The sequence below is a fragment of the Apus apus genome, chromosome 10 (genome assembly GCF_020740795.1).
Source record: "Apus apus isolate bApuApu2 chromosome 10, bApuApu2.pri.cur, whole genome shotgun sequence".
Taxonomy (NCBI): Eukaryota; Metazoa; Chordata; class Aves; order Apodiformes; family Apodidae; genus Apus; species Apus apus.
The window spans coordinates 19,209,986-19,219,835 of NC_067291.1; the positions used below are offsets into that span (position 1 = coordinate 19,209,986).

Consider the following 9,850-nt stretch of genomic DNA (forward strand, 5'->3'; position numbering starts at 1 on the left):
TAAAACTGCTCGATCACCTCCTTGGAAAATGTATGACCAAGTGTTCATGCAATGGAAGTAATTCACATAACCAAGTTTGAATTTCACTCATGAACAGTACAAAACTGCCTTAATCTATGGTATTTTTAAAAAATCACAGGCTAACTCTTAATACAAAAAAGAATACTTCCAATATAAATCATGAGATTGGAGGAAATGTCCTTGGCAAGTGAATTTGTTCCATGCTGCTGATGGTTCCTGTTAGTGACAAGAATTTTTTTTTAAGTAAGAAACAATGGGAAACAGATGCAAATGCATTTACCAGAAGGCCAGGCAATGGCTGCTTTTCCAAAATGTCAAGTGTGCAGAGTAGAGTAAATTTGAAAGAGAATTAATTATTTAAACTGAATTAATTTGACTACAATGAAGCCCTGTTAAGCCATCTCATCCATCCTGCTCCCTGCTCTGCTACCTCTTGCAGCCTAAGTCTAAATACTGACATCTATTTTAAAATACTTCAACTGAAAAAATTCCTTACCCAGTCCTGGTACCAATATGTTGCTTTTAAAACATATTTACTGCATTTTAAAATATATTTACTCCTCTCTGACAACCATCCCAACTGAAAGGGCAGGTCAAACTGGAAGGGATCCTATGGAAGCTCCAACGAGCAAGAGTTCACTAATGATAGTTAAATTAATCTTTTCAGAGCTATAGTAATGTTTGTCACATTATTTTGTACACTGTCATTTTCTTGTCATGCGAGGGGAATGACTAATTACGTATGGAAAAATTTGAGAGAGTTCTTAGAAACCATAACATTTTACTTGATCATTCATAACCAAACACGTAAAGAACTACTCACCCTATCGCTGTTGCGCAGCTTGTGTTAGATCTCCATAGTTACACTTGGCACAACAAGTACAAAACCCAAGTGTCTTTGCAGGGCTGATAAGCAGGCAGGAAGCAAGTGAACATCTGCTACAGCTTTAGATGGTTTTGCCTTCAGCCACCGCTGAAAATCTTCAGGCTCTGCATTCCACCTACTGCTTGCTTGGCCTTTGACACTAGCAGCTGTGGAACAGGAGATGTAAGATGTTGTACCTACAGAGAAGGAGGTGCTTTATTTTCTAAAGGAGTATTGGGCTGTTTCATGGGATTTTTGCTTTCCATTTTCTGATCACTAGAAATGCTGGATAGCAGACACTGCAGATGGAGTCATCTCCTGAAAGTCAACCACTTCCTATTTTACAATTTTTTTCGCTAATGTTCTGTTTTCCTTTCCAAAAGGGCTTTGTTTTGTTCTGTTCTGTTTTAAACACCAAAAACAATTGCACCATATACTGAATAGTAATTATAATCATTGTAAGGAAAACATGTGCTTCCCTGAATCAGGGCTGGGGCTTCCAGTCCAGGCAATCTGTCTTCTTGTAGCATAACAGCATTTCTATAGCATGGACAGCCAAGGAACAGGGTTCTACAAAATAAATAACAACTCAGAGTAAACTATTTCTTTGTTTAAAGAAAGAGCTGTTGAACATTATGCTTGAAAAATGAGCTCAGCCACACAGTGGACATGGAGGAAACCTCAGCTCCAGTTAGTTCTGCAGTTCTCCACTTACACCGTATTTTTATTTGCATGGAAAACCACTAACAGAGAACAAGTGACAGCAGCACATTTCTTAGAGTGATGAAGGCCATGTACTGTAAATGCACCTTCATGTACTTCCTTGGAGGCTGCAAGTTTGCCTAGAAAATTACACCAATTGTGGTTAAATCAGATTTAGGCACATGTGGTAGATCCTTCAGGTCTGACACAATGAAATGAAAATATGTTTCAGGGTAATGATGAGAAAGATGAGGATTCTCCACAGTTATGTAAGTGTAACTGAGAAGAGAAATTTGCCCAGAAATTCTGTGTTCTGTGCTTTGGAGTTGTATGCAGTATTTTATATGTTCTATTCTTAAACTGCAGATGGATGCTGTTTTGCTAGAAAATAAATGAAGTACGAAGATGACTTCAAACGTTTGCAGCAGCCATGCTGAGGCTCAAAGAAACATCAAGTAACTTTCCTAGAGAGACCTGAAAAGCAGAGACACCATGATCAAAGCAAGAAAAGACAAGAGTCTTACTCCACCTCTAATACAAGATGCTTTCTCTATCAAGGGCCAGGAGCTTACCTGGCACAGAGGTGTTCTACTGGTCTGCAAATACATCATATGAGGTAGATCCTTCTGCAGTATTTAGTTAGTTAAATATGGGAATATCCACAAAGACAGTTGATTTTAACCCGTGAGACTGGCAAATGACTGTCTCAGACTACATTATTATTATTATTATTATTATTATTATTATTATTATTAACAATAATAATACAAAATTATTAGAATTATTTTATAACAATAGCAGCAGCAGTAGTAGTAGTAGTAATGGGAGTAACACATCCGTTTGGTAGAGCCCTACCATAATTCTGAATACTCTCTACAGAGAACAACAAACTGCATTTGCTCTGAAGAGTGTACTCTCCAACAGGTAACAAAAAAACATGATAAAAAACATGAAATGAATTGTACTAGTAGCAAATACCTTAATAATTCTGTGATTCTATGAGCCAAAAGGAGTAGCTGGGCTTGAAAATAGGCTATAAAAAGTAGGCTGCATTATTTGTGTTATCATATTGATACTATCTTCAGGATTTCACAGGGAACTGAGTTTTTTGAACTGCATTCATATTAGAATAATTAATTATCTGTCTTGAACTGTGAGCATATCATATCTGACCAGCTTGGAAACAGGCCAAATTTTGAAGTAATCTTTCGGAGAACGGCAGAATTAATTCCCATTGATTTGGTGTCAGAGGAAGCAAATCTGTACCTGTCTCAAGCATGTGCATTTCTTGCAGAGATGCACTAAAATAGTCATCTTCTCTCTGCCTTCCTTCCCTGTGCCCTCCAAACATCAGAAACCAGGGTCAGAATGAGGGAAACCTGGTCTGGCTCCAAAATCTAATTGAAACGGGTTTAGTAACCCGGTATTCGTGGCCAAGCTATACACAAATTCCTGGCCAAATCCACGCCATCCCAAACTCTACCCCACCCACTGCACTGAGTTCTTTGTTGCTCTCCTGGTGCTCCAGTCCTTCTAAAATACATCTCCACTCCAGGCTGAGAACAGCTAGGCAAGATGAGATGGACTTCCTGTCAGTCTATCAAAGCCATAAGCTCTAATTCTGCACACTGGTGAGACAATATTAATGACTAATCATAACTGAGAATGCATTTTAAACCAACCAGAGTTCTGGATCAATCCAAGCTCCATAAAATGTGCTGTGCTCTGAACATCTTGCACATCTTGCTTACTGCACAGCTGGCTGCTGAGAAAAATCTTGTCCCAGAAGGTTTGCTTAAGCACATGAAACATATTTTTAGCATCCCAAAGGTGTGTGTACTCAGAGAGCTGAGAGTGCAACCTGTCTGAGAGCAGCTTTCCAGAGAAAGGAGCAGGAAAGAGGCAATGGGGGGTGAGATTAGTCCCCACGGAAGGAGACTCCTGCTTGGAATATCAACACATCTTTTCAGTCTCTGTCATTGTGACTGTGCTTTTATCAAATTTTCAGTATGCTTCTTAAGCCACGGGACCAGATGGCTCCTCTGCATAATGCAGGGAATCACGGCCAGGCTGGAGGTTTTTGTTGTGTGTCACAGCAAGCACGTGTGCTGGACCAGGCTAAAGTCTCTCACAGTCAGCATACGGCACAGGCTGCACTTGGATGACACTACAGCAGGTATCTAGATATACATACAGGCAGAAGGTTGGAGCGTCTTTTCTTCTTGCAGGTTGTCAGGAAAATGACTGTCATACCTTCAACACAAATAGCAAGCAATAGAGGCAGGGCAGTAACACATGGCATGGGACAGATGCCAGGTGCTTCCTGGGATGCACAATGCCTGACAGCAAGGAATCCTGGTGGGCCAAGGACAGGAGGCTCTTGTTCCCCCCCTGACTCCCCATTGCATCTTGTCATTAAGCTGTGCTGACACTTTGCCCAGTGCCTGCTTGCACAGCCAGTAGCCGTGGGCAGTACTTCTGGCCCTGAAGCACCTAGTGAGGAGAAGATAACCTCGTTGTTTGAGAGCGTCTTTGCCTCCGGCATTTTCAAAATGGAAAACAAACCGAATTTTTTCCTCACTTGCCTCATATAGATCTGGGGTGAATTCAAGATGTGGCAGCCCTGTGAAACTAGAGTGACTGAGAGGGGAGGGTAAAGCAGTCAGATTTATACAGAAGGTGATTTGTGCTTCAGTGACAAGACCATAAAAATCACCTTGTATTTGTCCCTCACTGACATATTGCAAATACTCAATTCTGGGCACTGCAAAATGTTGGGATAATGAAAGATGCTTTTTTGATACCTAGGAGACAGCTGTTTCAGAGAAGTCCAGCTTGCAAATCTCAGTGCAAGTAACAGATCCCCAGGTGGTTGAGGGCTGTCCCAAATAGCACGACTTGATATTGTGTCTGCTCTGGGCTGTGCAATGAAGGGGCAGCCAAAGACCTCTGACAGCCACACTCCACTCAAAATACTTTCTGGGATGCAAAAATTATCCTCTGGCTATTTTTCAGCCTGCTCTTCTTAGGATTTATTTGACATGCCCTCTGTGTTGGGAGTGACAGGACACCTCATCAGCGGGTGCCGTGCTGGCCTTTGCAGGCGGGAGGGAGTGCTGGCAGGCAGCGGGATGCCCGTCGGGAACTGGAACTGTGACCAGGAATGTCAAAACTGCAGCCTGTGCAGCAGCTCTGATGAAGGTTAACACATGTTGCCACCACCTCTGAGGTCAGCATTGGGCTCACTTGAGCAGTCCTATAAATAGATGCCCAAGGTTGACTGAAAAGAGGATTTGGCTCTGACGGATGTTGTTTAGTGTCCCCAAGAGAGGAAAGCAGATTCTTTTCCTTTTTCTCTCTTCAGGCTCTAACCTTGAGTTGGTTTCTGTGGGAAACATTAGTGGCATTTGCCAAAAGAGCTGCCACTGTGAGCCAGATGTCTTGCTGTGTCCCACAAACCATACGTACACGTTTCCTCAACATGCAAACCCAGACCTAATTCCACCAAAGACTCAAACTAATTCCTCACTGGCAAAACTAGGGAAAAAACCCAAACAAACATTGAGTTTAATTGCTTGAAAAGAGTAGGACACCTGGTGGATTTATAGAGAATATATTTGGGATTATGAGCAACATTTTGTCATTTTCTTGGCAAAGCCAACTATGAACATATTTCTAGAGGAATCATTGAAATATCAGGGTTTCTATTTAGTAAATTAACTTCGTAATAGCTGTTACAACCTACAGTTTGCCTGAAGAAGTCATTGCACCCTATAAAAAAAAATATGAGTATTGTTTGAATGACTTGAAAAAAAAATAATTATGGACAACTGGATGGTTCCCAAGGCCTGGGAACAGGAGTAAGGGTGTTCTGCCAGATCAAAGCCATCCCAGTTGTTCCATCTGACAGCTCTCTAATGATCTTAATGAGCAAAGTTTTATAATCTCAGCCTGGCTCTCTGGATAATTGTACAGCTTCACAACAAGCATTGCTGTGCTGAGCACAGCCAGCCAGTTGGTTGTTTCAGCACTGAATGAATTTGCCACAGAAATCAAACTGTCTTCTTCATTCCCCAGGGCTGATCTTTGTAATCCAAATTAGAAGATGATGGGATGGGCAATAATGCTTGCACTGCTGTAGTTGACATTGTGTTTGTCTGGTGGCAACACTCCTATTAAATACACCCACATCAGGCAGATTTTGGCCCTAGATAGGAAATCAAACCCTGTGGCAGGGTCTAGCAAGAGGAAGAAGATTTTAAGACATATCTTGGCCAGCAATTATCCCGGAGCTGCCACTTTATCTTGCTAATAAATCTCTGGAGGCAGCAGATACAGACAACAAGATGTGTGTTGAGTCCAAAATAGATGCAGGGAATTGATGACTTCATTTTGAGAGTCACCACAAAAAACACCAAGTCATTGAGCCTGTTGAATTTGATTCCTGTTCCCAAAACCTGCTGAAAATCTTCCTTTCTGTTTATCCTAATGTTGGACTAACAAAAAAATTGCTCCAGAAGATGATTAATTTTTCCAGAGCTGCTCCCTTCCCACTTTTTCCTCAGTGCCCCAGAGATTCCTAGAGGTCAGCAAAACCAAAGTGATTTTGGAAAGGTCACCCTTCAGATCCAGGTTCTTTTTTATTCCAGCTCCAGGTTTAGGAAAGAAAAGGCTGATTTCTAGATAATATTTTTAATTCGGTCTATTTCTTCTTGCATCTCATTTTCTTTTTGAGCTGCAGAACTAGAAAAAGATTATAGTGGATGCTGGAATTCAAGTGAGTTATCAAAAGAAAAATTCCTATTGACTCCATGCATTTTCATCACTCCTACCACTGTCACGGAATTACCTGAGAAACAGAACTCCTTCTAAATTGTAGACTCTTTAATTTCATCCAGAGTTTTAAAAACAGGGTTGTTTTGTTTTTTATTTCAGTGGAAATAGGTTGAAGGTTTTTCCCTGACTGGGGGTTGTGTGTGCTAAGAGTAGGTGTTTCTCTGATTTAGCAGCTGGATTGGAAAGCTTGAATTATCTCTGCATAGCTGCAATGATTCATGGATTGTTAGGAAATTGCAAAGTATTGATTGGATTTCCCCCTTTAGGAAATACTTCTCTGATAAAACACAGTAAGTTCTGGGGAGTTGCTTTCGTCCTTCATGCCTTCTGCCCTGGGCAAGCCAGTGGCTCCTTTCATCTGGGAAACTGGAATTTGGGTCAACAGCTGTTCAAGGACAACTCTGAATTATTCTGATTTCCAATTCCAAATCTTGCCCTGCACAGTATGAACTCCTCAGAACCAGAAAAGCTGGGACCAGCAGCAAATACTGGCCATCCCTGTTTCCCATCCTTCCATTTCCATTACAAATACCACTGGTGTATTCAGCAAAGACGCCTTGACCTTGTGGGAACACTAAAGCCATCAAAGATGGTGGCAGATTTTCCCCTTGATTAGGCCAGGATTTCTCTCGGGGTCTCGGGAGTTGGTGGCAGGTGGGAAGTGGGAGAATGAAGTGAGGACTGGGCAGGGCAGAGCCTGATGCACAGTGCCTGGGGCTGAGGAGCTGGGAGCTGATAGCTCTGACACACATCTACACATTAATGGTGTGGCTGAGGCAAAACCTGGGGGCTTTTTGGCAGCTGCTGTATGAATTTCCAGAGCAGAACCATCAATACACAGTTATGAGTGTGACCTCTGCTTCTTTGCTTTGCTAAATTGAACACCCAAGGGCCAGCTGAGTATCACTCCTCATCTCTGCTCCAGTTGCTTGGAACATGCTGCCTCTGCAAATGGTTGTGCCTGAGCACGAGCTGAAGAATTATGAGAGCGTGCTAATTCAAGGTTTGCCATGAATTTAGTGTTGCTGCAAGGATGACACTAATAGCAATTAGCATGGCAGAAATGTCAGTGCTGAATGACTTTTCTCATATTAAAAGCTGTCAGCCCCAGAGCACACAGTCCTCTGTTATTTCAGGCCTGACCTCTGCTTTTTGGCCATGTTTCATACGCACGGGATGTCCTGGGCCAACCCATAACTGCAGCAGAATTCTCCAGGAGGGAACACATGGAAAGCACAGAGCAGCCAAAACCAGTCTGTGCTGACAGCAACATTTCCTGAGCTTTTGTATATTCCCATCTGGGGCTTGCCTGGACAGAAACAACATCAATCCAGGACTGAACAAAATAGAAGACACTAATTCCTGGAGATCCTTGCTAGTCCAGTGCTACCCTCCTGCCCTGCTGTCAGTTGACTCCTCTTCAGATGCAAAATTCTGTTTCACTTTTGCCTCTCTGCACCATGAAGAGCCTGATTATAAATGGGCCTGGCTAGAAATATCCCCTGCTGCTGCTCATAAACAGGGCAATCAACAGACGTTTTCAGGTTACAATGCATGAGTGGTCAAAATGCCTCTGCTTTGTAATGTCTGAAGCTCAACAAGTGGTAGTGGCACGGAAATGTAGGGACTGAGATTTCTGTCTCGGCCAGAAAGGGCATTGACCTCACTTTGGGCCCACAAGTCTTGGGTAGGATGAGCTCCAGATGAGGAACATTTGCAATTTGATGCAAGAGGAAGTAATGCTTACGCATAGGAAAGATGTAAATAAAGGGTGTTTCCCAACTTGCAAACAAAATCCAGAACACAAAAAGGAGAACAGCTCTTGTAGGAGGATAACTAAAAATACTTCAAAGTTGTTATTTGTATTCTTTTAGAACTAACAGCAATTCTGGACGATGAAAGCAGGCCTGAGACCCATCAAGTGAAAACTAATAGCTTTTTAACAACAAAGTTCAATGGAGTTCAAAGTTCAAATAGGATGTGAGATAGAAATTTTAGCTACAGAGTTAGGTATGTACCCCAGCCTCTACACACAGAAGCACCCTTTATCAATTTTAATGCACTACTTGGTGCAGTAGGATTGAAAAGGGTAGCAGGAACAGGCCAAGAATTTTCAGACTCAAGATTTTGGGTATTCTGGGTTCATCTGGTGATAAAAAAGGATGAACCCAAAGACAATGCAGACTCCTACAGACCGCACAGCTACATTACTTTCTGCTCCTGTGAGGTCTGGCCTTGCAATTCCCTTGTGGAGCTGGCACAAACAATTATTCCCACAGGACACATGGAACAAGGTCCAGGGGATATGAAGCCCCAAACGCTTGTCAGGTTTTGTGCAGCTGTGAGAAGATGGAGGTGCATGGTCTGCCAGGGCACGCTGGAGGCTGGTGGCAGGACGTGGGGTGTTGGTTTATTAGTGCCTTGTTTTCCCTGCTCAGAAGCTCTGAGGCAGCATGAACCATTTATTTAAAAATGCAGAGGATCCCGTTATGGCTCAGTATCGTTCCAGCAGATGGTAACTGATGCACAGCATTGCTGCTGATGCCCGGGGGTTACTTTCCATGCCCAGAAATGATAACACCAGGCACTGGCTGCAGAGATGGCAAACACACTGCTGCAGTGGGTGGCCAGCTGGTGGAAAAAGAGCAGTTTTAAGGGCTTTGGTTTAATCATCTGGACATGAGTGCTATTTTTATCCTCTTCTATTTAGGTCTCAAGCCTGTGCCAAAGGGAGCTGATGACAAAGCTGGTGTCCCCCATGGCACACAGGCAGATGAAGGGGACTGGCTTTTGGGAAGGGAGAAGTGGGGGGGGGCAGGGAAGGGACCCACTCTCGTGGCCTCTTTGTGCCTCGTGAGCTGAAAGAGCTTGTTGATGTCTCTGAGGGCTGCACCGTGAGCTCCATGGGCTTCAAATGCTGCTCTAGGCCTGGTTCAGGGCACGGATCTGTGAGACCTGGGGGCTTCCTGCCAAACCCCCGTGGCTGTGGGCAGCTCTAGGGTGGAAACCATCACCTGCCCGTGTCGGCAGGAGGGCACCTGCACCGTGAGCGGGGAGAGGGCTCCCGAGTGCCAGCAAAGAGAACTGCGGTGTGGCTGGTCCACCTCCCTGCGTGAAGAAGCCCGTGGGAGAAGCGAGGAGCCTGTCTGGCCATAATTTGGGAAGCTAAGGTTGAAGAAGGAGTAAGGTGGGAGGAGGGGGGGGAAAAAGAAAAACTTCAGGTTCCACCGAGATTTGAACTCGGATCGCTGGATTCAGAGTCCAGAGTGCTAACCATTACACCATGGAACCGCGCTGCGCACACCTCCTCCCGGATGCCACTAGTCCCTTCCCCCGCCGCCCGCTCCCGCCGCCCGCACTGACCGTGCCCGGCTGGACAAGCCGCCGTGCCCGCGCGGGCTCCTCCGCCTCCCGCCCCGCGGCGCC

At 44.0% G+C, this 9,850-nt stretch overlaps 1 non-coding gene across 1 annotated transcript; it reads right to left on the reverse strand.

Moving 5' to 3' along the window:
* Positions 1-9,643: 9,643 nt before the first annotated feature.
* On the reverse strand, positions 9,644-9,715 carry TRNAQ-CUG (transfer RNA glutamine (anticodon CUG)). Its single transcript has one exon. It is a non-coding gene; the product is annotated as a tRNA-Gln (tRNA).
* Between the last annotated feature and the right edge of the window lie 135 nt (positions 9,716-9,850).